At 38.1% G+C, this 13,948-nt stretch overlaps 1 protein-coding gene across 1 annotated transcript in view; it reads left to right on the forward strand.

Annotated features, from left to right (window-relative positions):
- LOC132102717 (2-oxoisovalerate dehydrogenase subunit beta, mitochondrial-like) overlaps positions 1–13,948 on the forward strand; it is a 486,592-nt gene that overhangs the window by 130,977 nt on the left and 341,667 nt on the right. The window lies entirely within an intron of this gene.

Below are 13,948 nucleotides of genomic sequence, written 5' to 3' on the forward strand. Positions count from 1 at the left end.
TGTTGAAATACCGTGGAGCAAACTGTTGAATTGTTGAAGGTGTAAAGATGCTAGACAGTGTAATATATTTGTGATTTATATATTATTGGTTATTAGTTTGATTATATGGCTAACAGGGGAACTCTGGTAATCACACTTACGTATCCAAACCAGAAAGGACACTTTAGTGTCGGCAATTAAATGGGTAGGGGGTTCTGGAGCGGCCATGTTGGGATGCTCCTCCATCTACCCTACAGTAAAGGAGGATTCACAGAATTAGAGAGCAGGCTCCACAACTCACAGAAGATCCCTCAGGGTCCATAACTGAGAAGTTTACATTTTAATGGTTCATTGAGTCCAGCACAATAGAAAGTAATTAGTGAACGGTCCTGAAAATGCGTGTGGTATGCTAAGTCCAAAAACGTACAGGTGTGGTCCTCGAGGAAGTGTTGAAGAACAACACAACAAGAGTCCATGACCACAGACAAAGGAAACACAGGCTGAGATTGTGACAATTTCAATGAAAAATCAACATGGACATCCTGGCATCTTTGTTTACTAGTCCTCTGGTTTAATATCATGGTTTGTCCATAAGTCAACTAATAGACTTTGGCCTTTTCCTGTGTTTAATCAATCATCAGATGTGTCTTCACATGATACGGACCACATCACGCATGTTCATCTTTATCTAAAACATAAAAGAGGTGAGAAAAATATTGATACTATTTTCATAAGCCATTCATTCAGCCCAGACTGTTACTATGACACTAAAAGTATCATTATCAAATAAGGGCTATTAATGTGTGTGTTACATTTACATGGGCTACTTTTCTCCCTGTGCTTATCTCTAATGAAGCTTACCCAGCGAGGTATTCCATGTCTCTATAGTAACCTGCAGCAGTCCTTTCATGATAAAATCCCAGTGATAGTTTTGTTTTGCTCTTTTTATCAAAGGTCCGCGTGTGTCACTAAGAAGCAGAGGAGTGATACAACAGTTGACGTCAAAGCTTTGCCTCTGAGTGAAGTTTGTTTATCGCAGTGTGAAATGTCCATGAGCACAGTGTGTGTGAAGCTTAGGGAATGTTTTGTCTGTTTGAGATGACCTCAAGATTACATGAGACAGTCGAGGCAGAGCTCTGGTATCAGAAATGCCGGGAAACATTAGTGTGAATGCACAGAATTCCAGATGAGTCTCCTTCAACACTTAGACGCATGAATACAGTTTTAGATGTTGGTCTGAATTTACAAATGACATGCTAGATGCCTAAAAGCTTGTCACATTTAATACGTAATAAATAAATAAATAAATAAATAAATAAAAATATATACCTTTTAAAAATGCTATTGCTTTTTTTTAAAAGACGAAAACTATTTTTTGAGTCATTAAAATAAAATGGTTCATGAAAATGATGTAGAATTTTTCAAAAACATCAAAAAAAAATATATTTCTTGGTGCATGCATTTTAAACTAGTTTTAAAGTTTTCTAAAGTTCACGTTACTTGTAATGCATTACCCCCAACAGTGATGGAAATTGTGAAACGTGTACTATACTGTATGCACCATGAAAAACATATTAGGAAGAACAGGGTCTCTCTGAATTAGCCCATTTGTCACTTATATATATATATATATATATACAATAAATGTGAGTACAGCTGCAAAATCGCAGACATAAACACACACAGCAGCATCCCTTAGTTTATTTAACCAGAACAGACAGAAGATCCAGCATCTGCATTTTTCTATAAAACTAATACCAAATAGATCCATATATGGCTTCTTTGAAATCCCTCTTTTCAATCCATAAGCTTCCTCAAAGAACCATTCAGAACTACAACATTTTTCCCATGACTTCTAATGTGAATATATATACTGTATATATATATATATAAATCAGATAAACATTATTAGGACTAACTTATGTAATGTAAAATAAAACAAAAGGGTTAGATCACCCAATAAATACATTTCTGGTTATTTACTCAACCACATGCCATTACAGAATGTTTTGTGGATGGATGAGTATGGCTGAAATTAAAAATATTAACCAAACACTATAGTCGGCATAAGGTTCTTATTATTAAATGCAAATCACAGTGTAATGGTGACAGTCTAATAGTTCGTTTTTACTTTCCCTCTGGATCAGGAGAGCTTGATGACACTGATGAAATAAAAGTAAAAAACGATAACGATAAAAATTAAAAGGAGAATTCCAAGGTATCATTCAGTGATGTTTGAACTAAAGCACAGCAGAAAGGTTTTGTAATGGCTAAGTTAGCACAATTTTTTTGGCTTTGTTTTTCAGATGAGGTCACTATAATGTTGCTATATGAATGTATGAAATAATACATTTTAATAATAGTACATTTTATTTATAGGCACATTTCTCAACGCTCAAGGACACCGCAAAATAAATTTACGAACAAGACAATAGAAAAACAAGAAATACCATATACAAAAGACTAAAACAGAGTAAAGTGGGACTTAAACAAGTGAGACTTGAGTCTGGATTTAAAAAGAGATAGAGAGTTGATATTTCTGATATCAGGTACTAGTGAATTCCAGAGCTATTTTAGGATTTGCCCCAAATTCTCCTTCTGTAACACACAGAAGAAACAGAGGGTGAGTAGACAAAGACAGAACTTTAATTTCTGAGTTAACCTTTTCTTCAAATTTTTTTTTTTTTGGTTCCTTATTTGATAAACATAGTGAGGGGCACGGGTATTTCTCAGGAGAAATGCTGCATCATCTGTGATGGTTGTGATTGAAGCAAAAGAAGTACAGCAAGACAAAGGGAAAGTTGGCCACCTTCAGCCACAAAGCCCTCTGCATCGCAGGTGATCCCGCCCACCCGACACACAGCTTCTTCAGTCTGCTGCCATCAGGGAGGAGACTGTGGAGTCTCCAGGCTTGGACCAGCAGACTGAAGGACAGCTTCATCCACCAGGCTGTCATGAAGCTGAACTCGCTCCGGACCTTGACCCCACCCCTTCTCTCTTTTGCCCCATGCACCTCTGAGCTCTGACCCTTTGAGCAACCTCCACCCCCCCAGGACCCTTCTACTCCCCCCTCCCAAATACACACACACTGACCTGCATCAGTCACTTTGTGCAGCATTAGACTGCTCACTACCTCATCCAGCATTGTACTGCAAACTACCTTTCTGACAGTTTAATTAAATACTGTTCTCTGAGCTCTTTATCACTTTAACAGACTGATAAGATATTTTTGCACTACTCTCATTATATCCTCAGAGTTTTTTCATATCATTGGTTTGCACTCTAACTGCCACCTGCCTTATGCCACTTTTTCTATCTATCTATCTATCTATCTATCTATCTATCTATCTATCTATCTATCTATCTATCTATCTATCTATCTATCTATCTCTTTTTTTTACAATGTCCTTATTTGTATATAGTATAGACTGTATTTGATATATTTTTAAACTCTAGTTATCTGTATTATGTCTACTGTTAGTGTTAAGTTTTAACTGTATATACCAAGGGTCTGAGAGTAACGCAATTTCAATTCTCTGTATGTATGTACTGTACATGTGGCAGAATTGACAATAAAGCAGACTTTGACTGGACTTCTGACATTAAAAAAAAACATAATTCTGGCATTTTACATTTGCATATAATGGTTTCATAAAAGCAATATGGAAATTGTTGATATCTGCGCTATTGCGAGTTATATAAGGACATATACAAGACTGATTTCAAGGCAATGAACATACTTTGAAATATGAACCTACAGTACAGCCATACTGATACATATTACCTAACAGCATTTCCACAGTGAGATTAGTTGTGGGTGCAGCATGTTGTGTTTAATTGTTCAAAAACGTAGACAGAAATTTACATTTCAAAATTTTAAGTTTAATTCTTTAAATTAAAACACTTATCAATCAGATGGACCAAGGGCAGCATTTAATGGCCAAATAATATTCCAAATAAAATCAAAACATCATAATAAGCAGAATAATTAACAGTCAGGTGGTCAGTGAAACGCTGATGCATAACTGAAATTTCCTTCAGAGTTCCTGGACATGTTTTCTTCTCCTATAATAAAATAATTACAATTCAAATTAATATTTGATGTTAATATATTCATTTAGTAAGTCATTGTGTAATAAAGTACTGGATAAAGTACAGTCAGCTGGTCATTATTACAAAATAATCTGCTTCTGGATGATACAAGACCCTTCCATTTATTTAGTATTTATTTCTGTCAGAACCACTATCGTCAAAATGATTGACACGTAAGGCCCACACGAACACGGGTATTTTCAAAACCGCAGTCTTTTTTTACGTGGTTTGGCCGTTCGTCCACACGCAAACACAGCACCAGGTCACTGAAACCGAACAATTTTGATAACACCTGCCAGGTTGAAGATTTTCAAAAACTCTGGTTTCAGTGTTATCATATAGACAGCGAAACCGGAGATTTTGGTTTGTGACGTCGGAGCACACGCTGTTATCTCCACCTACTGGAAACTTTTTTCAGGCTTCTGATTGGCCTACATGGCTTTATGGCTGAGATTATATCTTCACCTGTTGGTTTGGCATGCTCTTGACAGTGCTTCATAGCATGCTTTTGTGAATTCATGTGAACAGAGAATTTTTTTTTTTTAAACGTATGAAGGAAAAACTCTGTTTATAAAAATACCCACGTGTGGACATGGCCTTAGCACACAGTTTGTATTGGTGGTTATTTTCTGGGTAAAAACTCCTTGCTCATTCATGCAGCCTGTCATTTATGTAGTACACACATTGTTATGATGTAACAAGTATGTTGGCTGTAACGCATCCTAACAATACTATAGATTAGTACACCAGATAGGGCACTGGACATTCCAGCATAGCAGGGCCATTAACAGTTTGACACAGCAGCTCATATAAGAACATTTCTGTGTTCTGTGTTATCTATACAGTTGCTAGCTGTCATTTCTCCCAAAGATCTTTCTGGCCCAGTACCTCAAAAAACAAAACCAAAGATCAACAGAGCAGGAATGTGATTAGATTACAACATCTGGCAATGTTCTCAGAGCTCTTAAAACTAATTAAAAACACTATTTTGTTTCTCTCAAAAGTTAATAAAATCATGGAATTTAAAGCTGCTGCATTGGGACAAGTTGAACAAAGGGGAAAATGCTCCATACGCCAGGCAAGAGATGACATATTGGTGATCTGAGGCACATCTGCACATGAATACATTTTTCTCCTGTTGGTCTTTATTTACTGTTATTTAAAGTCTGAATGCTTACACTCTTCTTGAGAAATGTTAGTCCAGCATCAAGAATCTGACTGCCATAAAACCCTTGGAAACTACTGCTTGCATATTAAATCATGTCTCACATGTGCTATAATATCGACAACTTCACTTCTAATTAATTTTCTCTAAACACAAACAGTTGCATGCTTACATGGTTGTTTCTGTGGAGTTTTCTTTTAAAAAATAAAGTCAAGTCAAGTCATCTTTATTTATATAGCGCTTTAAACAAAATACATTGCGTCAAAGCAACTGAACAACATTCATTAGGAAAACAGTGTCAATAATGCAAAAATAATTGTTAAAGGCAGTTCATCATTGGATTCAGTTATGTCATCTCTGTTCAGTTTAAATCAGGGGTCTCCAACCTTTTTGTGAGTGAGGGCTCCCTGAAGGGATAAAATAGTCTTGAGGGCTACTTGTTTGATATAGGCACACACACACACACACACACACACACACACACACACACACACACACACACACAAAGTTTCAAGATTTGAAAAATACAACAACAAACAGTAATATTGTTAAATATTATGACTATTGAATATATAATTACCGTATATACCCGAATATAAGACAAGTTTTTTTTGTCCTAAAAATAGGCTTTTTTGTCCTAAAAAATGGGGGGTCGTCTTATATTCGCGATATAGACAAAATCACGGGGGGAAAGGGAGAAAGAACAACGGCATAAATATGAAATAGTGACTGAATGATATACTTTACATACTTGCATGTAAAATTAGAAAAGCAACATAATATCTGTTTAACTAAATTAAAACGCTGCTCCTCTGCCACGTGATACGCAAAGAGAACAAGAGAGGTGCGCGCACGAGACGCAGAGCGAGAGAGAGAGACAGAGAGGTGCGCGCGCGCGCGCCAGACGAAGAGCGAGAGAGAGAGAGGTGCGCGCACGAGAAGCAGAAAGAGAGAGATAGAGAGACGTGCAGATTCTAAATATTTTAAATTATTGAATTATTTTATTATTTTTTAATGGTATATGAAATGTCACCAATAGTTATTTTCTCATTTTATGCCATTATCATAAAAAAAAATGAAAGATTACAATTCAGGCTATTTATAGAACGTGCTCGGCGGGCGACTCAGAGACTCCACGCGGGCTACCAGGTGCCCGCGGGCACCATGTTGGAGACCACTGGTTTAAATAGTGTCTGTGCATTTATTTGCAATCAAGTCAACGATATCGCTGTAGATGAAGTGACCCCAACTAAGCAAGCCAGAGGCGACAGCGGCAAGGAACCGAAAATCCATCGGTGACAGAATGGAGAAAAAAACCTTGGGAGAAACCAGGCTCAGTTGGGGGGCCAGTTCTCCTCTGACCAGACGAAACCAGTAGTTCAATTCCAGGCTGCAGCAAAGTCAGATTGTGCAGAAGAATCATCTGTTTCCTGTGGTCTTGTCCTGGTGCTCCTCTGAAACAAGGTCTTTACAGGGGATCTGTATCTGGGGCTCTAGTTGTCCTGGTCTCCGCTGTCTTTCAGGGATGTAGAGATCCTTTCTAGGTGCTGATCCACCATCTGGTCTGGATACGTACTGGATCCGGGTGACTGCAGTGACCCTCTGATCTGGACACAGACTGGATCTGGTGGCCACGGTGACCTCGGAACAAGAGAGAAACAGACAAATATTAGCGTAGATGCCATTCTTCTAATGATGTAGCAAGTACATCGGGTGTTATGGGAAGTGTTTCCGGTTCCGGTTTACCTAATTAATGCAGCCTAAAAATCCTTTAACGGATTTGGATAATAAAAGCATATAAGTATGTTATGTGTAAGCCAGGTTAAAGAGATGGGTCTTTAATCTAGATTTAAACTGCAAGAGTGTGTCTGCCTCCCGAACAATGTTAGGTAGGTTATTCCAGAGTTTAGGCGCCAAATAGGAAAAGGATCTGCCGCCCGCAGTTGATTTTGATATTCTAGGTATTATCAAATTGCTTTGAGTTTTGAGTTTTGAGAACGTAGCGGACGTAGAGGATTATAATGTAAAAGGAGCTCATTCAAATACTGAGGTGCTAAACCATTCAGGGCTTTGTAAGTAATAAGCAATATTTTAAAATCTATGCGATGTTTGATAGGGAGCCAGTGCAGTGTTGACAGGACCGGGCTAATATGGTCATACTTCCTGGTTCTAGTAAGAACTCTTGCTGCTGCATTTTGGACTAGCTGTAGTTTGTTTACTAAGCGTGCAGAACAACCACCCAATAAAGCATTACAATAATCTAACCTTGAGGTCATAAATGCATGGATTAACATTTCTGCATTTGACATTGAGAGCATAGGCCGTAATTTAGATATATTTTTGAGATGGAAAAATGCAGTTTTACAAATGCTAGAAACGTGGCTTTCTAAGGAAAGATTGCGATCAAATAGCACACCTAGGTTCCTAACTGATGACGAAGAATTGACAGAGCAACCATCAAGTCTTAGACAGTGTTCTAGGTTATTACAAGCGGAGTTTTTAGGTCCTATAATTAACACCTCTGTTTTTTCAGAATTTAGCAGCAAGAAATTACTCGTCATCCAGTTTTTTATATCGACTATGCAATCCATTAGTTTTTCAAATTGGTGTGTTTCACCGGGCTGCGAAGAAATATAGAGCTGAGTATCATCAGCATAACAGTGAAAGCTAACACTGTGAGTGTCCTGACCACTTTGAGTAAGTTATGGACCTTCCCCTGTATTGGAATGAAGAGATACTCTTCACTGAGAGTGTGAGAGTTTTTCACCACTGTATGAGACTGTAGCTGACATCACTTATATTTGACTTAGTGTTAACTCTTGGTTTTTCTGTCGGAAGTGTGCAAATTGCTGATTCTGTATTTTCTGACCATAAGACTGTTTTGTTAAGACATAACCATATTTTTCTTATAATGGTCAAACTAATGATTTTTCTGTTGCTGTTGAATCTCGGTTGCTTTCTTCCTCTACTGCTTTTCAGCTGCTTTTGATAATCCGCCATTGAAATCATTGATGGAGTCTCCTTTTTCTGATATGGGACCTGAGGAGTTGGTTGTCCAGTTTGACTCAACATGTTCTGATATTTTGAATTCTGTGGCTCCTTTGAAAACTAGGAAGAAGAAAGTCCCAGCCCTGGCTGAACAGCAATATTAGGGCCCTTAGGCAAGAGTGTAAGAGGGCTGATCGTAAATGGCTCAAAGATAAATTACAAGTTTTGTTTGAATCTTTTAGAGACTGTTTGAAAAGTTTCAAAGAGCAGTTAAATTAACTTGATCAAACTATCTTTTCTGACATTATTTCAAAGTATTGCCATAATTCAATTAAATACTCATTTCTACTATTAATACAGTACTTCAACCTGTTTCAACAAATTTCTAAAAATTTTTACTGGTAAGATTTTTGGAATTTGCTCTCGGATTTCTTTTGGGGTTCTTTTGTAAAAAAAATGACCAGTTTTGTTCCTGTGTCTCTGTCACAACTTAAAGATATTGTTGCACATATGAAACCTTCTGGTTCTTCATGTGATGTTATTCCATCTACTTTATTTAAGGAGGTGATGGACTTAGTTGGTCCAAGTGTGCTATCTATTGTTAATAGTTGTTTGTCTACTGGTATTGTTCCAAGTACTGTAGTTTCAATTATGCTATCGTTCAGACCCTTCTTAAGAAAGTGAATCTTAATGCTTTGAATATGAACAATTTTCATCCTATTTTGAAACTATCTTTTATTTCAAAGATATTAGAGAAGATTGTGTTTGGACAACTGAATGCGTTTTTAGTTAGTAATTTTTATAGATTTCAGAGCTGGTCATAGTACAGAGTCTGCTTTACTGAGGGTTTCAAATTATATTTTATTAGATGTAGATTTGGGTAGACCTGCTGTTTTTTTTACTGTTGGATCTCAGTGCTGCCTTTTAGACGTTTGATCATGATCCTCACTGATCATCTCAAAAATTAAGTGGGTATCCAGGGTATAGCCTTGGACTGGTTTTCCTTATATATTAAGTGTAAAAACATTTCAGTCAGTTTGGAAAACCGTTCTTCTTCTGTTGTACCATTAATGTGTGGCGTTCCCCAGGGCTCGATTTTTGACCCGTTTTGTTTTCTTTTTATTTGCTTCCATTGGGAAATATATTTGATAAGCACGGTATAAATTACCATCTGTATGCTGATGAATCTCAAATTCATTTCCCTATGAAATATATATGGAGCAATCTTCTCTTGAGTCTATGTATAACTGTTTCACTGTTGTGAAGTGTTGGTTGGCAAACAACTTTCTCCAATTGAATGAGGACAAGTCAGAGTTTATTGTTTTTGGATAGAAAGCATGTGGTATGGATTGTAATGACAATCTGTTATTGCTTCCTGGGAAAAAAAAATCCTTTGTGAAAAGCCTTGGCTTTATTTTGGACTCAGAGCTTAAATTCGATCACCAAAATAAATGCTGTGGTTTAAAATATGTAGATTAATCTTATATCTATAGCTAAATGGAAGTCTATCCTCTCGTTCAGTGTTTTGGAGAAGGGTGTTCATGCTTTTGTTTCTTTTCGTTTGGATTATTGCAATGCTTTGTATCTGGGAGTCAGGCCTCCCTCTCTCGCCCGCAGCTGGTTCAGAACTCAGCTGCTAGGCTTTTAACTGGTATCAAAAAATATACCACATCACCCCTGTATTGGTTTCATTGCATTGGTTACAGATTCGATACAGAATCCAGTTTAAAGTGCTGTTATATGCTTTTAAATCTCTCTATGGTTTTGCACCAAAGTATGTTTCTGATTTGATTAGTCAACCTTTGAGATATCTTCGCTCCAAGAAACAACTGTGTCTGACAGTTCCTCGATCATGCTTGAAATGTAGAGGAGATAAATCTTTTTCCATGGCAGCTCCTAGACTATGGAATGAGCTTCCGCTGTCCTTAAAAAAAAAAAAAAAATCTCCTACCCTGGGTTCATTTCAGAGGATGTTAAATATATATATATTTTCTTTGGCTTTTAATAATAATGTGTTGTAAATTCTGTGTATATGGGTTGTATATTTAATTTTTTTAATTTAATTTTTTTTTTTTTTAGAGGGTCTGAATACTTTAGCTTAGATCCATGTGGGTTTAGCGTAAAGAACCCCCAGGCGACCCTGTGAAGCTGGAATCGCTGAAGTGAAGTGTGGAGTGTAAGGTGAAGTTTGAAGACTGTAGGCGAGTCTATCCTTGGAAACACAGCTATAAAAACCTGAGGTTACGATCTAGGGTGCAACCTGCAAGGTAGGTGGGTGGGTGGTTGGGTTGCAGGGGCCAAATCAGTATTACTTAAAAGAAGATACACCCATACTCTTAGAGGGATAGTTCACCCCCCACAAAAAAGTATATATATATATATATATATATATAGATATAGATAGATAGATAGATAGATATAGATATAGATAGATAAATATGTTTAGCAGGCAAAATAACAAATCTGTTATTCAGAGCATCTCCGGTCTGAGACCCAAGAATTATGGCTCAAATAAGACTTTGGACTACATTCAGCAAGAAGAGTGTTTCCTTAATGACAACAGCACACTCATCTATTCAGAAATCAGTTGCTCCATCACAAACAGAATCATCCCTGTCACTACATGTCACATAGCATAATTCTCTACAGTCCTGAAGGGGGAAAAAAACATTTTCTCATCTTTACAGCTCTGATATCATGTTGAAGCAGCTGGCTGAAACACCTCAGGCTCTGAGCTTGACTATGCAAGTATTTCCATTGGACTGCACCCCTTCTGTATCCAGCATGAGAGGATTGATCCAAGCATTTGATTCACAGCACTGATGTAGATCCTTGGCCTGAGTGATTGCCTGTTTTAAGGACAGGCAGATACATGTAGCTGTGTGCTGTCCATGGATAAGTGCCCGCACACATAAATCCATACAAAAGAGTCAAATTCAAGCCTTCTTGATTGTTTTTGAGCTTTTCTCTCTGGTTTTCCTCTGAGAACATGAAACTCAGAAGAGTCTTAGTGTCACTCAGAGGTGTATAAAGTTTTATGTCTTCAAGATTTGTTATAACTAGTTTAACAGTTTTAGACAGACCACACATACTCCTGCACACGTCACATACTAAGTGCCAAAACTGCCATTGGCACATACCAAAAAGTAAAGTTTGACCAGGCTTATGCAATAGGTTTTTTTGGATCCTTTCACAAAACAATTACTTGGATATCTTAGTGGAGACATACTATAGAAATCTATTGCCTTTTTATTTTTGATGCTAACTGGAATGAATACACATGAATCCAAACAACTTCTAACACACACATAGGCAGACAGATTAAGACAATATTCTTTGGTTATCAAAGAAAATAAAGAATATAATATTATTTTAATCTTTGAGGCCGAACCATCCATCTGTAATAACATTTTATTATAAGCAAAAGCAGACACAGAAGTCAAGAAGCTCTGGTTCTGAATCGAGATTTGTTCCCTGTGTTTGAAGTGCTAATGTCAAGTTCAGACTAAGTGATATGCTTATGTGTAATCACTCCCATGCACTGTAAACGTCTCTCATGTTGATCCAGGCACAATTTATTAGAAAACTGAAACTGATGCCAGAGACGTGATTTCAGATGTGATGAACAGAATATTAAAGCGATTAATAAATTTTATAGACTGTAAGCTCAGCAAACATCCATCTATGCAAGATGAACTAGTTTTGATTTGCCAGGAAATATATTGCACTTAAAGTTGCTGGAAAGAGAAATTTGACTTTAAATGTTTTATTATTCATTAATCAGCAAGCATGATTAATATTGCTCAAAGTAAGGGTTGGACATTTGAAGGAATGCTTTAACCTAAATGTAAAACCTGTTGCTGCAACTCATCTTGCAAGAGTTTTCTAAGCAATCAAAATTATGATTTTACCCGTGCAGATAAAAAATTAAATGGACAAATAAAATCCCACAGACTTGAACTGAAACAAGAGTGTAAGAGAAGTTGATAGAGTGTCACGGTTGGTAAACCTTGGCCTCGGGTTTTGCACTATGTGGGTGGAGTGTGTGTGTGTCTTGAGTCAGCAAAGATTGTTTCATGTGGGCCTCTCCGTTAATTGTTCATTATCACCAGCTGCTACTCATTACCCAATCCCTACATATTGCCCTGTCTTTTGTCTTGTGTTTGTCAGAGCATTGAATGCAGTCCCAGTGTTATATCCTGATTTCTCGTTTCATGTTTCTTCTCGTCGTTGGATTGTCTTCATCCTCTGAACCCCATCCACGCCTCACCTTCCATGGACTTCACGCCTCCCCTTCACGGCTCGCTCACCGCAGTTTCTGTGTCACGCTCTCCTGCTGCCTATTCCCTGTCTACTGACCACTCCCGCTGTGCCACCAGCAATGCCCGTTCCCCGGGCCATCCCTGAGAACCACTACCGGCCTGAACCTCGCCTTCCAGTGACGGAAAGCTACTCCGGTGAGCCCAATTACTGCAGAACATTCTTGACAATGTTCCATGCATTTCTCTCTACAGCCCCGCACCTTTGAGACTGAGGAGTCCAAGGTGGCGTTTGTCCTGACGCTACTCTCCGGTAGAGCTGCTCTGTGGGGGACGGCAGTGTGGGAGAACCATGACAAATGTTGCGCCTCGTTCCACTCCCTCTACGAGGAAATGAAATTTTTATTTGTGAAATTCAATAGAATTTTCTGAGTGAAAGTTTTCTACGTATTTTGTGTTAAATTTAACAGAATTAAATGCTTTAATTTTTTTATTGTAAGTTCTTGGTAACTAATGTTGTTTAGTAATGTGAACAAATCGAATCAATTGATAATAAAATCTATTTTTTATTATTTATATATTTAAAATAATCACAGGAGACACTATTAGAAAAGCTGTCCTAATGTTAATTACATGCAATTTTTTTTTGTCTGAAAGGCAAACAAAAAAGAAAACCGATGTCAAACAATTTTAAGCTCCACAGACGTACAATCAGCACCGGAGCCCCCCAGGGCTGTGTTCTCTCCCCACTGCTCTTCTCCCTGTACACTATGACGGTGACGAGTCTGCTTACAGACAGGAGGTTAAAGAGCTGGCTGTCTGGTGCACTCTCAACAACCTGGAGCTGAACATGCTCAAAACAGTGGAGATGATCGTGGACTTCAGGAGAAACCCCCCTGCTCTCCCCCCACTCACCATCATGAACAGCACTGTGACTGCAGTGGAGTCATTCAGGTTCCTGGGCACCACTATCTCTCTGGACCTGAAGTGGGACATTCACATTGACTCCATTGTGAAAAAGGCCCAGCAGAGGTTGTACTTCCTTCGCCAGCTGAGGAAGTTTAACCTGCCACAGGATCTGCTGAAACAGTTCTACTCCACCATCATCGAATCCATCCTCTGCACTTCAGTTACTGTCTGGTTCAGCTCAGCTTCTAAATCTGACCTCAGAAGACTACAGAGGGTAGTCCGGACTGCTGAGCGAATTATCGGTACAACCCTCCCATCTATTCAAGAACTGTACTTATCCAGAGTGAGCAAAAGGGCTGTTAAAATCACTCTGGACCCCTCACATCCAGCACACTCCCTCTTTGAACTGTTGCCATCTGGTCGATGCTACTGAGCACCAGAACAACCAGACACAGGAACAGTTTCTCCCCTCAAGCAATCCATCTAATGAACAATTGATAATGACTGTGGAACACACTACACTATTTATATTTATATACACTTATTTATCTAACAC

Source organism: Carassius carassius, chromosome 24, assembly GCF_963082965.1.
Source record: "Carassius carassius chromosome 24, fCarCar2.1, whole genome shotgun sequence".
Lineage (NCBI taxonomy): Eukaryota > Metazoa > Chordata > Actinopteri > Cypriniformes > Cyprinidae > Carassius > Carassius carassius.